The sequence below is a fragment of the Aegilops tauschii genome, chromosome 2 (genome assembly GCF_002575655.3).
Source record: "Aegilops tauschii subsp. strangulata cultivar AL8/78 chromosome 2, Aet v6.0, whole genome shotgun sequence".
NCBI classification, from domain to species: Eukaryota; Viridiplantae; Streptophyta; class Magnoliopsida; order Poales; family Poaceae; genus Aegilops; species Aegilops tauschii.
The window spans coordinates 31,215,135-31,233,975 of record NC_053036.3 but is presented as its reverse complement, the minus strand read 5'-3'; the positions used below and the strand labels follow the sequence as shown (position 1 = coordinate 31,233,975).

General features: G+C 43.6%; 1 long non-coding RNA gene across 2 annotated transcripts in view; it reads right to left on the bottom strand.

Moving 5' to 3' along the window:
• Positions 1–1,787, bottom strand: part of LOC109779152 (uncharacterized) — a 38,426-nt gene extending 36,639 nt beyond the window's left edge. For both annotated transcript variants that reach the window (XR_012201659.1, XR_012201660.1), the window contains exon 1: positions 1,404–1,787. This is a non-coding gene — a long non-coding RNA (uncharacterized lncRNA). The remainder of the gene's footprint in view (positions 1–1,403) is intronic.
• Between the last annotated feature and the right edge of the window lie 17,054 nt (positions 1,788–18,841).

The window sequence follows — 18,841 nt, the reverse complement described above, 5'->3', positions numbered from 1 at the left end:
CATCTCCCAACAACCATTTAAAACTTACACCATGTATTATCTAAAAAAAATTAGAATGGGACGGACTAGATGATGCTACAGCCAGCTAAAACACTTCACAACTATTGGTACATCATGAGCATAGCAAATTAATTTGTCATCCTTTTCAACAGCAATGTGCACCTCCATCAGTAACATAAAAATTATACATAACATCTAGTTAGTCCTAATCATCCCATATTGCACCAACAGCAACATGTAATTTCCTGAAATACCAACAGAAAAACCCTCTAAACCCTAGCGCACGGATCACACAAAGAGTACCATCACTTGGAGCTTCCAACTGACCCAACTTAGATTGCACCTAAAAGGCAGCAGATAACAGCACACTAAATGTGATTAATAAAAAATTCACCAGATTTAAGCACGACCAGAAACCTAGCGCACATATTCGTACGCACAGATTCGCGAATAAAATGGCTCAAGCTTGCAAAAAAAGACTTGAAGTTGCAGAGCATAGTCTCAATCTGAACGCAGAAGAGGTCATAAATGAAATATGATTAAGATTCACCAACAGTTCCCTAAGCACATAATGGCATGTAATTAATGCTAACAGAAGAGCTATCTGGTCATTTTCATCTACTGCAAGAACAAGCAAGGATCAATACAGGGCTTAAGCTGCTCATATCACAAGGAGGTCACCGTACTTAATCATAGACATAATTTGTCATAGCAAAACAATTCACAATTTCTGCCACCAAATTGTACAACATCGCGACATGTATATACATAACTTACACACCTATCATCTGCCAACCGCTGTTTAAAACTCACACGGCATCTTATCTGAAGTTTTTTTTGTAAACAATTCAGAAATGGAACAATTGCTTTCAACAGCAATCATGCATAGCATGTTCTAAAAAGGAAAAAGAAGCACGCATAATAACATTGAGTTAGCCCGAATCAGTCACATATATATGGCACAAGTCCACCAACAGCAGCAACATCTAATTTCCTGAAATGCCATGTGTCACCGTCACCGAGCGTGCAACAATCACATACTCCTATGTTGCGACCAGAAAGTGCAGAATATGACACCCCAGACATGCTAATTAATTGCACTTCGATGACACGTGGACAGAAACCCCCTGTAAACCCTAGCGCGCACGGACCACACAGACAGACGCCATGAATTGGAGCTTGCACATACAAGGCAGAGGACAAACAGCTCACCAAAACGCGATTAATCGAAAATAATCGCCGGATTTAATCAAATAATCATGTCCGTACGCACGCACGCACGCACAGGCACCGCACGGATTCGAATCGAAACCTAAAAGAAAAAGGCCCAAAGCTCGGAACCCCGCGCCGCGCCCGCACAAATCATCATCCGGAGCAGAGGGATGGATGGCGCACGTACGTACCTTGCCCCTGTAGGAGTCGTCGTCGGTGACCTCCTGGACCGACCAGGAGAGCACCGCGGCCTTCAAATCCATCTCTCCCATGTCGCCCCCGCGCGGCCGGGCCGCCGCGCTCGCCTCGCGCCCTAGCCGCCCACACGCGGGCACCCGAGGAAGCAGGCCGGGGCGGCCGCGCTCCCTCGCTCACGCGCGAGCACCGGAGCAGGCAGGCGGCATTTGCGAGGAGAGGGGGGACGGGGGTTGGTTCGTGGCCTTGCCGTGTGGAGGAGAGGAGGAGGCGGCGGCGGTGGCAGCGTCGCGCTGCGTGGAGAAAAGCAGAGCAATCAATGGAAGAAGGGGAGGGGGCCGGGGAACAGTAGTACTACTCCGCAGAAATCTTTTGCTTGTGGGAGAGGGTGGTGCGTTGGGATTCGGGACCTTTTTGGTTCACGGGGCAGGTGAGGAGAGACGAGGGAGCGAGCGCCGCGGTGAATGAATGAATGGATGGCCTTCGCTTGCGCTGCACAGCGGCGCCGGGTTGCTACAGTGAAATTGGTTGCGACGGTGAACGTGGTTTCTCTCTCGGTCTCGATTGGTCGTGGACGGTCGCTGTTTTCTCTCGCCACGACGACCCGGTAACGGCAAAAGGGCAGGGGTTGACGGCACGTTGCGTAGAGGAGCGCCACGGGATCTTCAAGACGTTTTCTCCTCCGTACAAATGGGGTTTGTCATCTTTCTTTCCGGTGTATGTCTAGACAAATGTTCAACCAGGTCATTCCGAATCCGCTCATGAATTGCTCGATGTCGAACTTGTTGGTGCATTTGAATAAAATTCTCAAACGTCACCGGATTCTGCCTTGGAAGTTCGAAAGGATCACCCATGCGCTCAAATTCAAACTCCATCACACTCATCAACCACAATCATGTTGTACATGATCACACAAGTTGTCAACACTTCTCACGACGTCTCTGTATCGAACAATTGCAAAATGGGCTTGGAGCAGACCAAATGCCCTCTCTACATCCTTTCTAAATTCTTTTTGTCTTTGGGCAAAGTAAGCTATTTTCTCACCCCTTGGTCGGAGATGATCTTGGCGAAGATCGCCCACGAAGGATAAATACCATCACACACACAAAAATATGGCCCGCACACAACCTTGCAAATAATGGAAACCATTGTGGCACGTTGATGTCATTGTGAGAACCGGGCATCCTAGAGATAGAGTGTAAAATACAGAGGTCTTGAGATGCAATTGTTTCAAGAATTATGGCAGGCTTTTTGCAATGACGTTGACATTGCCCATGTGGGCAATTCTTCCATTGTTAGTGCATGCAATCCAGGGATTCGAGCATACCTGGTCACCCTCTTGCCTTCGACAGTGTCACTACTCGTGCGGTGTCTTCGGCAGTTGGTTCTCTCAAGTACTTCGGACCAAACACATTGACCACCGCAGTAGAAAAATTGACCATGGCTTTGACATGTGTTCTTTCGGACATGCAAATGTCTTCTTGAGGTAAAATGCGGCACAAAGTCAATCATTCGGGGTATAAATTGAGGATTTTCTCCAAATTGGGTAAATGTATGTCAAAAGGGTAAATCATGGGGGAATGGAATTTCCTCTCTTTTTTAGGAACGGAAAGGGAAGCACTTGAACAGGCTGAAAGGGTCTTCCTTGCCCCTCCCAAGTGGCTCTTGCACAAGATTAACCAGATCATCCATGGTTTGGTATGGCAGAAATATAATTACCAGGAGCAGTTGTCGGGCGGTCACTCGTTGTTTAACTGGAAGACGGTGTGTCGGCCTAAGCACTTGGGTGGCCTCGGTATTGGTGACATCGATAAGTTTGGTCGCACTCTGCAGTAACGCCGGCCCTCGCTTCAATAGACCGGTCCAAAAAGGCCTTGGGTGGGATCCCAACTGCTATGTGACCAGGCTGACATGGACCTTGCCCTGGCCTCCACCATCATTACCATCAGGAATGGCCATAAGCCTCTCTTCTAACATGACAATTGGAGCGAGAAGGGGCCCCTCAAGTTGCTAGCGCCTTATCTCTTCAAGACCGCCCCACGCAAGCATAGAACGGTGCACCATGAGCCGAGCAGGGAAAACTGGAGATCCAATCCGTCTCGTAGCTGGGAGAATTTGTGTCCCTATGGGAGTTGGATCAGTCTAATCCAGCTATCACGGACCAAGAATACTCCATCACATGAACATTACCGCCAATGGGGAATACTCTTTGTCCTTAGCCTACGCGGCCGAGTTCAACGTCTCGCATCCCAAGTTTAAGGACTCAAATATTTGGACTGCCCATGCTCCTCATGACCCCAGATGCCTAAATGCAAGTTCTTCGGGTGGCTTGTGCCCCAAGGCAGAATTCTCACGGTCGATTTGCTTGTTGTGCTAGGCTGGCCTCATGACCCCAGATGCCTAAATGCAAGTTCTTCGGGTGGCTTGTGCCCCAAGGCAGAATTCTCACGGTCGATTTGCTTGTTGTGCTAGGCTGGCCTCATGACCCCAGATGCCTAAATGCAAGTTCTTCGGGTGGCTTGTGCCCCAAGGCAGAATTCTCACGGTCGATTTGCTTGTTGTGCTAGGCTGGCCTCATGACCCCAGATGCCTAAATGCAAGTTCTTCGGGTGGCTTGTGCCCCAAGGCAGAATTCTCACGGTCGATTTGCTTGTTGTGCTAGGCTGGCCTCATGACCCCAGATGCCTAAATGCAAGTTCTTCGGGTGGCTTGTGCCCCAAGGCAGAATTCTCACGGTCGATTTGCTTGTTGTGCTAGGCTGGCCTCATGACCCCAGATGCCTAAATGCAAGTTCTTCGGGTGGCTTGTGCCCCAAGGCAGAATTCTCACGGTCGATTTGCTTGTTGTGCTAGGCTGGCCTCATGACCCCAGATGCCTAAATGCAAGTTCTTCGGGTGGCTTGTGCCCCAAGGCAGAATTCTCACGGTCGATTTGCTTGTTGTGCTAGGCTGGCCTCATGACCCCAGATGCCTAAATGCAAGTTCTTCGGGTGGCTTGTGCCCCAAGGCAGAATTCTCACGGTCGATTTGCTTGTTGTGCTAGGCTGGCCTCATGACCCCAGATGCCTAAATGCAAGTTCTTCGGGTGGCTTGTGCCCCAAGGCAGAATTCTCACGGTCGATTTGCTTGTTGTGCTAGGCTGGCCTCATGACCCCAGATGCCTAAATGCAAGTTCTTCGGGTGGCTTGTGCCCCAAGGCAGAATTCTCACGGTCGATTTGCTTGTTGTGCTAGGCTGGCCTCATGACCCCAGATGCCTAAATGCAAGTTCTTCGGGTGGCTTGTGCCCCAAGGCAGAATTCTCACGGTCGATTTGCTTGTTGTGCTAGGCTGGCCTCATGACCCCAGATGCCTAAATGCAAGTTCTTCGGGTGGCTTGTGCCCCAAGGCAGAATTCTCACGGTCGATTTGCTTGTTGTGCTAGGCTGGCCTCATGACCCCAGATGCCTAAATGCAAGTTCTTCGGGTGGCTTGTGCCCCAAGGCAGAATTCTCACGGTCGATTTGCTTGTTGTGCTAGGCTGGCCTCATGACCCCAGATGCTATCTTTGTCTCCAGACGCCTGAAAACCGCTACTCGCCTTTGCAAGGATTGCCCCTTTGTCGCTGTCTGGAACCATGTGATCTCCTGGACAAATGAGAACTTGTCGGTTTCCAATTTTCTGTCCAACCGAGTAGTGTCTCAAATTGGTGGGACGATATGATTGATGAGAAGTCTAAGGAGGTCTGCAGGAGGCGCATCGGTTGCTCATATACACACTATGAAACATTTGGAAGGAGAGGAACATGCATATTTTTTCATCCGCCCGTTTGACTCGTTACGAGTTGGCAGTGTTAGCTTTCAAGGACATCTAGCAACGTGACTTGGCTTTTCGCTCCGGCTGTGCCCACCATGGGGATCAGCTGATTTGGTCGCCTTGTTTTTAGGCTTTCAGGGTTTCTACCCTTTTTCTTCTATATGAAAAAATAGGTTGTGCTCCTGTTGGGTCCTCGAAACAAAAACTATGTTTTGAAGATGGAAGCAAATACTATGTTTCCTTGGTTTTCTAGGGAAAAAACACCATAGCGGATGCTCAACAAACGGTCATGATCGTTTCTAGTATTTCATCTTGGATGGTGGTGTTTAACGCAAATGCAGGTTTCCGTCGCCGTCCGCCAGAGAATGAAAAAAATGGGGTGCTCGCTCTGAAGCGGGAAGTGGAGAGACGTAGAGCGGGAACCCAAACGCGATGTGAAACTTGGGAGGAGGTACGTGCGGTGCGGTGCATGGACGGGAGAACGGGAAAGGGAGATAGGAGAAGGAACAGGTGGGGCCCATGTGATTCTGTTGTGTCCCCCCCTTGCAGTTCGCCTCGGTGGCAGCACGGGTTGCACCACCTGGGCTGGGACCTCCTCCACTCGACCTTCTCCGCGGCTGCACGCCCATCGACCGCGCACAGAGCCGCACCTGCACGCACGACGCGTCGAGCAAAAGGCAGGTATGGACGTCACCACACCACGGGCACGGTCACGACGTAACGTCCCCCGTGCGCCGCCGTGGTACGTGCAACCCGCAACCTGCAGCCGCAGCCGTCTCCCACAGCGGCGGTTTCACTTCTAGCTTGCGTGGGTGCATGCGCATCCTCTGTCAAGCCTAGTAGTTAAGCTGAAGAAATTAATTCACTAATTAATCTTCTGGAAGGGAATCTTTCCGTTATGTGTCAGGGGGAAGCGAAGGCGTGATGAGATGGAAGCACCGATTTGGCCAGCGGTCGCCCCTATAAAAGCCAGCAGGGAGCGAGTGCCGGTGCCATTCCGCACCTGCGCGGCACACCACCGCCACGCCACACGCGCGCGGGGGGTCGAGGCGCCGGCCCGGCCGCGAAGCACACGGCCGCCGCAGCTACCTCGACCAGGCGGCTCACGCGCGCGGGGGGCGAGGCGCCGGCCCGGCCGCAGCTACCTCGACCACGCGGCTGGCGGGCGGTACGTGTCTCTCCGGCCGCTCCTCCCCTCCCCTCCTCGCTCGTGCTTCCCCGCCGGCGTGACGCGTCTCGTTTGATCGATGTGGTCGCTCTTCTCGTTCATCGCAGATTTCGTTGCGTCGTCTCACCTCGTGCGCGCGCATGCATGCTACAGTAGATCTGCTCGCTGTAGCGCCTCGCCTGCGCGTGCGACATGTAGAAGAATGCGTCGATCATGGGGCCGACCGAAGCTAGCCTTTGGTCTTCGTTTTGTAGATGCAGGGGGCGTGGAGGCCGTGTTGCTTTGGCCTTGGCCAGCGTCGCTTGTTTCTGTAGCGTACCGTAGATAGATCTGGTGTGCTTTTGCCCGGTGCAAGTAGAGGTGATTCAAGTCTCCCCGTCTCAAAATCCGAGTGCATGCGCCTGCGTCCGTGTTTGGATCTAGCTTTGGAGTGCATCATCGGGCCGATCTAGCTTTGGGCTTGCCTTCGTGCGTGTGTGTGTGGTGTGCGTGCGTGTGTGGTGTGCGTGCGTGTGTGTTCATTGATGGGGCGAATTTGAAGTGCATCGCGCATCTGGTAGATTGTTTTTGTTTCCTGATAAAATCGTTTTGTTTACGGTTATTACGATGATGATTGGCCACCTAGTGAACGTATCAGATTTGTTTTAACTGAGGTGAAGCGCTAGTTCAATTACTTTTTTCAGCCTGACGGAGAAAGAATATTTCTGTTTCTGTTGGCAGCGAGAGAGAGAGAGAGAGAGTGGGGCCTAGCTCGCCTCGTCCCTCGCTCCTTTTGCCTCCGTATAAAAAGAGAGGAGCGTGGCACAGGCTGCCATTTCGTTCCCCATTCCACGCTTCTTCTCTCCGCCCCGGCGGCACACCGCAGCACACGCGGCGGGATCGAGCCGCCTGCGCCAAGCACACGGCGGCAGGCAGCGCTGCTGCTCGATCCAGCGGCGTCCTTTGCTTGCTTCTATTGCTTAGATAGATCTGCTGCAGTTTGCTCGGTGCTAGTAGAGGCGATTCAACCATCTCTCGGTTTTCGTGCGTCTCAAATCCGACTGTGCGTGCGTGCGTACGTACGTGTTTGGATCTAGCCATCTACTACTAGTGGAGTGCATCATCGGGCCGATCGTCAATCTACGCCACTTCTTCTTTGTTTTACACTAGTTGATTGATTTTTCCATCGATTGTTCCATGTGCGCCGCGGGGTAGAGTGCGTGCGTGCGTGCGTGTGTGTGGATGATGGGTCCTTCTTTTTCTTTTCGTTTTGCCTTACATGGGTTCGATCTTGCTGTTAATTGTTGACAGGCCGGGGCTGCCGAGGCATCAACATGGACATGGACGTCTTCGCGTGGATTTGCTACGGCACGGCGTTTGCTGCTGCCGTGATGAACATGTGAGCAAAAATTTGTCGACTCCTTTCCTTGTTTGTACTCTAAGTGACACAGGTGGTCGTGTATGCTGCACGAGTATGATTGGGGGTGTTAATCCTACATGCAGGACGGCCACGGTCAGTGCATGGAAGGCCTGGGCACTTGGAGGACAGGGGGTGCGCTTCCCGGATCCGATCGTCGCCGCCGTGCTCGGGAACGCGGCGTGGCTCACCTACGGCTGGCTGTCCGGAAGCAACGAGGCGCTGTGGCTCAACGTCTTCTGCGGTTTCATTCAGCTCGTCTATCTGACGACTTTCCTCATCTTGTGCACTGAGAACGAGCGGCGCACTGCGCTCAAGAGGATTGCCTTGGCGCTCCTGTACCTAGCCGTGGTCGTCGGGAGTCGACTTGCTCCTGCTCACGGTGACACCGAGGAGCTCCGCAAGCAGGAGGAGTTTCACAAACTGCTGTGCACGCTGGCTGGTGCGGCAGCCCCGGTGACGCCTCTATTCATCGCATTTTACTACCGGGTATGTGTACTGTAACCGATTTGCACCCCCGCCCCCCCCCCCCCCCCCCCCCCCTGTCAACTGCATTTGACCCGGCTAGCTCTGTCGCTCACCTATATCCTGTTATGCTGTATGTACCTGCAGTACGAGATGAACATAGTACGGCAGATGGTACCCCGCTGGACCATGTCTTGCATTGGTCTCATCAACGGTTTGCTATGGGCGATAAGAGGGTTCACGCTCGGCAACATGTACATGGTGGTACGTAGCACCACTTTCAGTTTCACTTGTCTGCTCTGGGTGATCGAGCCACTCATTGTAAATTACCATTCGTGATTGACACTACATTTTATGTCCGATTTATACTGCAGATAATGAATGTTATTGGTGCCGTCTGCTCATGCATCTCCCTCGTCCTTATACGCGTGTTGAACCAGCAGCCCGAGGTACCCGACGACGACAACGACGACGGCGGCGACGACGACGACAACTACGACGGCGACGATGACGACAACTACGACGGTGACGACGACGACAACTACGACGGCGACGGCGACGACGACGACGAGACCAACAAGGAGATCAGGGAGAGGTTGGCTCGTCTCCGTCTGATCGACAGTGAGCCCGAGGAGGAGATTGAGTCGGAGGAGGAGGTCGACCCGACTGTGCAGGCCTTGGACGAGACTGTCCACCAGTAGATTGCCGAGGCATCTTCTTCTACATCGGCGCCGGCAACACTAGGGGAGACTGCCGAGAGCTCCGGCACTGTCGCAGACTCTGTTCCAGCAGCGCCTTGAACAGATACGGAGTAGCTTCACATACGACGGCCATCCAGCGTATCGAATGCTTGACATCATTACACACCGTATCCCAGGCTGCTAGATCGGTGACTGAACCCTCTGTCCACGCTTGTGTCCACTTTGTGGTGCTGCTTGTTCGCCGTGGTCGCTTCCCAGATGCCCGTTTCAGTTTTTCTCTACTTAGCTGGAAGCTTATCTCAGACTTTTGTGCTCGTAGATTTTGCTCGTATGGCTTGTATAATGAACACTACTAGCAAGGATGTGATGCTGTTCCATGTCGTGGGCGTGCGCGACTGCTGTTCTTTATGTTGCTTTATATTCCAAGTAGAAGTTTGTATAATGGAAACAGGAGGGGGTGGCACTGCTAGGCAGTCTCAGTGTGTTTTTCTGCATCTAAGTCGTTAGGTTATGCACTGCTACTCGAATGCTATGATCTAAGTTGCAATGTTGTGCACTGCTACTCAGAATGATTGTGACTAGGCTGCGTGTTTGCATGTTAAATATTGATCCAAATTTTGAGCGGCAAATCTTATTTAAAATCATTTATATGCCGATCGCAAATGGATTGCAGACTAGCAACACGTGAAACGCCTGTAATGCAGCTTAGTTACACACGTATACGGAAAATCACGTTGGTCTGTTGAACATTCGGTATGCGCTTTTTTTTTTACTTCTAGAGATTTTCTTTTCTTTCAAAAAGAGGGTAAAGCCAACTCAAACGCACGACTCCAAACGAACATCCGTTTGAGTACACTAGTAGAAAACAGGGCTTAGGTCACAGGACAGTTTTCACATTAGCCCCGGTTCAGTCACGAACCGGGACTAACATGAGCATTGGTCCCGGTTCGTGCGGCCAGGGGCCTGCTGGGCCTCGTGGGGGCATTGGTCCCGGTTCGTCCGGCCCCTTTGGTCCCGGTTGGTGGGACAAACCAGGACCAAAGGTCCACGCTCCTGGCCCACCACCCTTTAGTCCCGGTTCATACCACAAACCGGGACTAAAGGGCTGGTCCTAGTTGCGACCCGTGTTTAGTCCCACCTCGCCAAATGAAGGACGCTCACACCAGTTTATAAGCCCGTCCCTCTCTGCCTTTTAAAGTGAAAATAGATGCCCTTATAAGGAAATTTGACCTAAATTCACAGTAAATTTCATAGAAATTTATTATGAATTTAGGTTGAATTTTCTCTATAAGCGCATCTATTTTCATTTTTTTATATTTATAAAATAAATAAACCTTAATAAAATAAATAAAACTAAATAAACCTTAATAAAATAAAATAAAATAAACTATAGTAACTACAATAAATAAACCTTAATAAATTAAGTAAAAATAGCAGCAGTAAAATAAATAAAAATAGCAGCAGTAAAATAAATCAAAATAAAATAATTAAAGTAAAATACATAAGTAATTAGAAATAAAATAGATAAGTTTTTTGTTGTAAGTAGAAACAAAACAAAAAAATAAAGCAAAAGAGAAAAAAACTTTCAACCTTTTCAGAGTTCATTTGAAATGCTTTTCATTTTTAACCTTTTCAAAGTTCATTTGAAATAAGCGCATCTATGTTGTGGATGAAATGATGATACCATGCCAACTTTCAACCTTTTCAGAGTTCATTTGAAATGCTTTTCAATTTTAGGGTCTTATAGGTCAAAATAATTAGTAAATGCATGAAAAATAACAAATGAAGTCAGAAGGGATTGAAAAATGATGATGTGGCTTTGAATGGTGCATTTTGAACACACAAAAAGTCAGGAGTTCAAATAAGTATTAAAAAAATGAAATCCCTTTGTAACAGACGAGTTTCCGGATGAAATCCTGATACTTTGAAAGAGATTGTCTGTTTTGTACACGAAGTGCATCCAGTATTTGCCGTAACCCTCTCAACTTTCTTGCACATTCTATGTGGATGAAATGATGATACCATGCCAACTTTCAACCTTTTCAGAGTTCATTTGAAATGCTTTTCAATTTTAGGGTCTTATAGCTCAAAATAATTAGTGAATGCATGAAAAATAACAAATGAAGTCAGAAGGGATTGAAAAATGATGATGTGGCTTTGAATGGTGCATTTTTAACACACAAAAAGTCAGGAGTTCAAATAAGTTTTAAAAAATGAAATCCCTTTGTAACAGACGAGTTTCCGGATGAAATCCTGATACTTTGAAAGAGATTGTCCGTTTTGTACACGAAGTGCATCCAGTATTTGCCGTAACCATCTCAACTTTCTTGCACATGCTATGTGTATGAAATGATGATATCATGCCAACTTTCAACCTTTTCAGAGTTCATTTGAAATGTTTTTCAATTTTAGGGTCTTATAGCTCAAAATAATTAGTGAATGCATGAAAAATAACAAATGAAGTCAGAAGGGATTGAAAAATGATGATGTGGCTTTGAATGGTGCATTTTGAACACACAAAAAGTCAGGAGTTCAAAAAAGTTTTAAAAAAATGAAATCCCTCTGTAACAGACGAGTTTCCGGATGAAATCCTGATACTTTGAAAGAGATTGTCCGTTTTGTACACGAAGTGCATCCAGTTTTTGCCGTAACCCTCTCAACTTTCTTGCACATGCTATGTGGATGAAATGATGATACCATGCCAACTTTCAACCTGTTCAGAGTTCATTTGAAATGCTTTTCAATTTTTGGGTCTTATAGCTCAAAATAATTAGTAAATGCATGAAAAATAACAAATGAAGTCAGAAGGGATTGAAAAATGATGATGTGGCTTTGAATGGTGCATTTTGAACACACAAAAAGTCAGGAGTTCAAATAAGTTTTAAAAAATGAAATCCCTTTGTAACAGACAAGTTTCCGGATGAAATCCTGATACTTTGAAAGAGATTGTCCGTTTTGTACACGAAGTGCATCCAGTTTTTGCCGTAACCCTCTCAACTTTCTTGCACATGCTATGTGGATGAAATGATGATACCATGCCAACTTTCAACCTGTTCAGAGTTCATTTGAAATGCTTTTCAATTTTTGGGTCTTATAGCTCAAAATAATTAGTAAATGCATGAAAAATAATAAATGAAGTCAGAAGGGATTGAAAAATGATGATGTGGCTTTGAATGGTGCATTTTGAACACACAAAAAGTCAGGAGTTCAAATAAGTTTTAAAAAATGAAATCCCTTTGTAACAGACGAGTTTCCGGATGAAATCCTGATACTTTGAAAGAGATTGTCCGTTTTGTACACGAAGTGCATCCAGTTTTTGCCGTAACCCTCTCAACTTTCTTGCACATGCTATGTGGATGAAATGATGATATCATGCCAACTTTCAACCTTTTCAGAGTTCATTTGAAATGCTTTTCAATTTTAGGGTCTCATAGTTCAAAATAATTAGTAAATGCATGAAAAATAACAAATGAAGTCAGAAGGGATTGAAAAATGATGATGTGGCTTTGAATGGTGCATTTTGAACACACAAAAAGTCAGGAGTTCAAATAAGTTTTAAAAAATGAAATCCCTTTGTAACAGACGAGTTTCCGGATGAAATCATGATACTTTGAAAGAGATTGTCCGTTTTGTACACGAAGTGCATCCAGTTTTTGCCGTAACCCTCTCAACTTTCTTGCACATGCTATGTGGATGAAATGATGATATCATGCCAACTTTCAACCTTTTCAGAGTTCATTGGAAATGCTTTTCAATTTTAGGGTCTCATAGTTCAAAATAATTAGTAAATGCATGAAAAATAACAAATGAAGTTAGAAGGGATTGAAAAATGATGATGTGGCTTTGAATGGTGCATTTTGAACACACAAAAAGTCAGGAGTTCAAATAAGTTTTAAAAAATGAAATCCCTTTGTAACAGACGAGTTTCCGGATGAAATCCTGATACTTTGAAAGAGATTGTCCGTTTTGTACACGAAGTGCATCCAGTTTTTGCCGTAACCATATCAACTTTCTTGCACATGCTATGTGGATGAAATGATGATATCATGCCAACTTTCAACCTTTTCAGAGTTCATTTGAAATGCTTTTCAATTTTAGGGTCTTATAGCTCAAAATAATTAGTAAATGCATGAGAAATAACAAATGAAGTCAGAAAGGATTGAAAAATGATGATGTGGCTTTGAATGGTGCATTTTGAACACACAAAAAGTCAGGAGTTCAAAAAAGTTTTAAAAAATGAAATCCCTCTGTAACAGACGAGTTTCCGGATGAAATCCTGATACTTTGAAAGAGATTGTCTGTTTTGTACACGAAGTGCATCCAGTTTTTACCGTAACCCTCTCAACTTTCTTGCACATGCTATGTGGATGAAATGATGATACCATGCCAACTTTCAACCTTTTCAGAGTTCATTTGAAATGCTTTTCAATTTTAGGGTCTTATAGGTCAAAATAATTAGTGAATGCATGAGAAATAACAAATGAAGTCAGAAAGGATTGAAAAATGATGATGTGGCTTTGAATGGTGCATTTTGAACACACAAAAAGTCAGGAGTTCAAAAAAGTTTTAAAAAATGAAATCCCTCTGTAACAGACGAGTTTCCGGATGAAATCCTGATACTTTGAAAGAGATTGTCCGTTTTGTACACGAAGTGCATCCAGTTTTTGCCGTAACCCTCTCAACTTTCTTGCACATGCTATGTGGATGAAATGATGATACCATGCCAACTTTCAACCTGTTCAGAGTTCATTTGAAATGCTTTTCAATTTTAGGGTCTTATAGCTCAAAATAATTAGTAAATGCATGAAAAATAACAAATGAAGTCAGAAGGGATTGAAAAATGATGATGTGGCTTTGAATGGTGCATTTTGAACACACAAAAAGTCAGGAGTTCAAATAAGTTTCAAAAAATGAAATCCCTTTGTAACAGACGAGTTTCCGGATGAAATCCTGATACTTTGAAAGAGATTGTCCGTTTTGTACACGAAGTGCATCCAGTTTTTGCCGTAACCCTCTCAACTTTCTTGCACATGCTATGTGGATGAAATGATGATACCATGCCAACTTTCAACCTTTTCAGAGTTCATTTGAAATGCTTTTCAATTTTAGGGTCTTATAGCTCAAAATAATTAGTGAATGCATGAAAAATAACAAATGAAGTCAGAAGGGATTGAAAAATGATGATGTGGCTTTGAATGGTGCATTTTGAACACACAAAAAGTCAGGAGTTCAAATAAGTTTAAAAAAATAAAATCCCTTTGTAACAGACGAGTTTCCGGATGAAATCCTGATACTTTGAAAGAGATTGTCCGTTTTGTACACGAAGTGCATCCAGTATTTGCCGTAACCATCTCAACTTTCTTGCACATGCTATGTGGATGAAATGATGATATCATGCCAACTTTCAACCTTTTCAGAGTTCATTTGAAATGCTTTTCAATTTTAGGGTCTTATAGCTCAAAATAATTAGTAAATGCATGAGAAATAACAAATGAAGTCAGAAAGGATTGAAAAATGATGATGTGGCTTTGAATGGTGCATTTTGAACACACAAAAAGTCAGGAGTTCAAAAAAGTTTTAAAAAATGAAATCCCTCTGTAACAGACGAGTTTCCGGATGAAATCCTGATACTTTGAAAGAGATTGTCCGTTTTGTACACGAAGTGCATCCAGTTTTTACCGTAACCCTCTCAACTTTCTAGCACATGCTATGTGGATGAAATGATGATACCATGCCAACTTTCAACCTTTTCAGAGTTCATTTGAAATGCTTTTCAATTTTAGGGTCTTATAGCTCAAAATAATTAGTGAATGCATGAGAAATAACAAATGAAGTCAGAAAGGATTGAAAAATGATGATGTGGCTTTGAATGGTGCATTTTGAACACACAAAAAGTCAGGAGTTCAAAAAAGTTTTAAAAAATGAAATCCCTCTGTAACAGACGAGTTTCCGGATGAAATCCTGATACTTTGAAAGAGATTGTCCGTTTTGTACACGAAGTGCATCCAGTTTTTGCCGTAACCCTCTCAACTTTCTTGCACATGCTATGTAGATGAAATGATGATACCATGCCAACTTTCAACCTGTTCAGAGTTCATTTGAAATGCTTTTCAATTTTAGGGTCTTATAGCTCAAAATAATTAGTAAATGCATGAAAAATAACAAATGAAGTCAGAAGGGATTGAAAAATGATGATGTGGCTTTGAATGGTGCATTTTGAACACACAAAAAGTCAGGAGTTCAAATAAGTTTTAAAAAATGAAATCCCTTTGTAACAGACGAGTTTCCGGATGAAATCCTGATACTTTGAAAGAGATTGTCCGTTTTGTACACGAAGTGCATCCAGTTTTTGCCGTAACCCTCTCAACTTTCTTGCACATGCTATGTGGATGAAATGATGATACCATGCCAACTTTCAACCTTTTCAGAGTTCATTTGAAATGCTTTTCAATTTTAGGGTCTTATAGCTCAAAATAATTAGTGAATGCATGAAAAATAACAAATGAAGTCAGAAGGGATTGAAAAATGATGATGTGGCTTTGAATGGTGCATTTTGAACACACAAAAAGTCAGCAGTTCAAATAAGTTTTAAAAAATGAAATCCCTTTGTAACAGACGAGTTTCCGGATGAAATCCTGATACTTTGAAAGAGATTGTCCGTTTTGTACACGAAGTGCATCCAGTATTTGCCGTAACCATCTCAACTTTCTTGCACATGCTATTTGGATGAAATGATGATATCATGCCAACTTTCAACCTTTTCAGAGTTCATTTGAAATGCTTTTCAATTTTAGGGTCTTATAGCTCAAAATAATTAGTAAATGCATGAGAAATAACAAATGAAGTCAGAAAGGATTGAAAAATGATGATGTGGCTTTGAATGGTGCATTTTGAACACACAAAAAGTCAGGAGTTCAAAAAAGTTTTAAAAAATGAAATCCCTCTGTAACAGACGAGTTTCCGGATGAAATCCTGATACTTTGAAAGAGATTGTCCGTTTTGTACACGAAGTGCATCCAGTTTTTACCGTAACCCTCTCAACTTTCTAGCACATGCTATGTGGATGAAATGATGATACCATGCCAACTTTCAACCTTTTCAGAGTTCATTTGAAATGCTTTTCAATTTTAGGGTCTTATAGCTCAAAATAATTAGTGAATGCATGAGAAATAACAAATGAAGTCAGAAAGGATTGAAAAATGATGATGTGGCTTTGAATGGTGCATTTTGAACACACAAAAAGTCAGGAGTTCAAAAAAGTTTTAAAAAATGAAATCCCTCTGTAACAGACGAGTTTCCGGATGAAATCCTGATACTTTGAAAGAGATTGTCCGTTTTGTACACGAAGTGCATCCAGTTTTTGCCGTAACCCTCTCAACTTTCTTGCACATGCTATGTAGATGAAATGATGATACCATGCCAACTTTCAACCTGTTCAGAGTTCATTTGAAATGCTTTTCAATTTTAGGGTCTTATAGCTCAAAATAATTAGTAAATGCATGAAAAATAACAAATGAAGTCAGAAGGGATTGAAAAATGATGATGTGGCTTTGAATGGTGCATTTTGAACACACAAAAAGTCAGGAGTTCAAATAAGTTTTAAAAAATGAAATCCCTTTGTAACAGACGAGTTTCCGGATGAAATCCTGATACTTTGAAAGAGATTGTCCGTTTTGTACACGAAGTGCATCCAGTTTTTGCCGTAACCCTCTCAACTTTCTTGCACATGCTATGTGGATGAAATGATGATACCATGCCAACTTTCAACCTTTTCAGAGTTCATTTGAAATGCTTTTCAATTTTAGGGTCTTATAGCTCAAAATAATTAGTGAATGCATGAAAAATAACAAATGAAGTCAGAAGGGATTGAAAAATGATGATGTGGCTTTGAATGGTGCATTTTGAACACACAAAAAGTCAGCAGTTCAAATAAGTTTTAAAAAATGAAATCCCTTTGTAACAGACGAGTTTCCGGATGAAATCCTGATACTTTGAAAGAGATTGTCCGTTTTGTACACGAAGTGCATCCAGTATTTGCCGTAACCATCTCAACTTTCTTGCACATGCTATTTGGATGAAATGATGATATCATGCCAACTTTCAACCTTTTCAGAGTTCATTTGAAATGCTTTTCAATTTTAGGGTCTTATAGCTCAAAATAATTAGTAAATGCATGAGAAATAACAAATGAAGTCAGAAAGGATTGAAAAATGATGATGTGGCTTTCAATGGTGCATTTTGAACACACAAAAAGTCAGGAGTTCAAAAAAGTTTTAAAAAATGAAATCCCTCTGTAACAGACGAGTTTCCGGATGAAATCCTGATACTTTGAAAGAGATTGTCCGTTTTGTACACGAAGTGCATCCAGTTTTTGCCGTAACCCTCTCAACTTTCTTGCACATGCTATGTGGATGAAATGATGATACCATGCCAACTTTCAACCTGTTCAGAGTTCATTTGAAATGCTTTTCAATTTTAGGGTCTTATAGCTCAAAATAACTAGTAAATGCATGAAAAATAACAAATGAAGTCAGAAGGGATTGAAAAATGATGATGTGGCTTTGAATGGTGCATTTTGAACAAACAAAAAGTCAGGAGTTCAAATAAGTTTAAAAAAATGAAATCCCTTTGTAACAGACGAGTTTCCGGATGAAATCCTGATACTTTGAAAGAGATTGTCCGTTTTGTACACGAAGTGCATCCAGTATTTGCCGTAACCCTCTCAACTTTCTTGCACCTGCTATGTGGATGAAATGATGATATCATGCCAACTTTCAACCTTTTCAGAGTTCATTTGAAATGCTTTTCAATTTTAGGGTCTTATAGCTCAAAATAATTAGTAAATGCATGAGAAATAACAAATGAAGTCAGAAAGGATTGAAAAATGATGATGTGGCTTTGAATGGTGCATTTTGAACACACAAAAAGTCAGGAGTTCAAAAAAGTTTTAAAAAATGAAATCCCTCTGTAACAGACGAGTTTCCGGATGAAATCCTGATACTTTGAAAGAGATTGTCTGTTTTGTACACGAAGTGCATCCAGTTTTTACCGTAACCCTCTCAACTTTCTTGCACATGCTATGTGGATGAAATGATGATACCATGCCAACTTTCAACCTTTTCAGAGTTCATTTGAAATGCTTTTCAATTTTAGGGTCTTATAGCTCAAAATAATTAGTGAATGCATGAGAAATAACAAATGAAGTCAGAAAGGATTGAAAAATGATGATGTGGCTTTGAATGGTGCATTTTGAACACACAAAAAGTCAGGAGTTCGAAAAAGTTTTAAAAAATGAAATCCCTCTGTAACAGACGAGTTTCCGGATGAAATCCTGATACTTTGAAAGAGATTGTCCGTTTTGTACACGAAGTGCATCCAGTTTTTGCCGTAACCCTCTCAACTTTCTCGCACATGCTATGTGGATGAAATGATGATACCATGCCAACTTTCAACCTGTTCAGAGTTCATTTGAAATGCTTTTCAATTTTAGGGTCTTATAGCTCAAAATAATTAGTAAATGCATGAAAAATAACAAATGAAGTCAGAAGGGATTGAAAAATGATGATGTGGCTTTGAATGGTGCATTTTGAACACACAAAAAGTCAGGAGTTCAAATAAGTTTCAAAAAATGAAATCCCTTTGTAACAGACGAGTTTCCGGATGAAATCCTGATACTTTGAAAGAGATTGTCCGTTTTGTACACGAAGTGCATCCAGTTTTTGCCGTAACCCTCTCAACTTTCTTGCACATGCTATGTGGATGAAATGATGATACCATGCCAACTTTCAACCTTTTCAGAGTTCATTTGAAATGCTTTTCAATTTTAGGGTCTTATAGCTCAAAATAATTAGTAAATGCATGAGAAATAACAAATGAAGTCAGAAAGGATTGAAAAATGATGATGTGGCTTT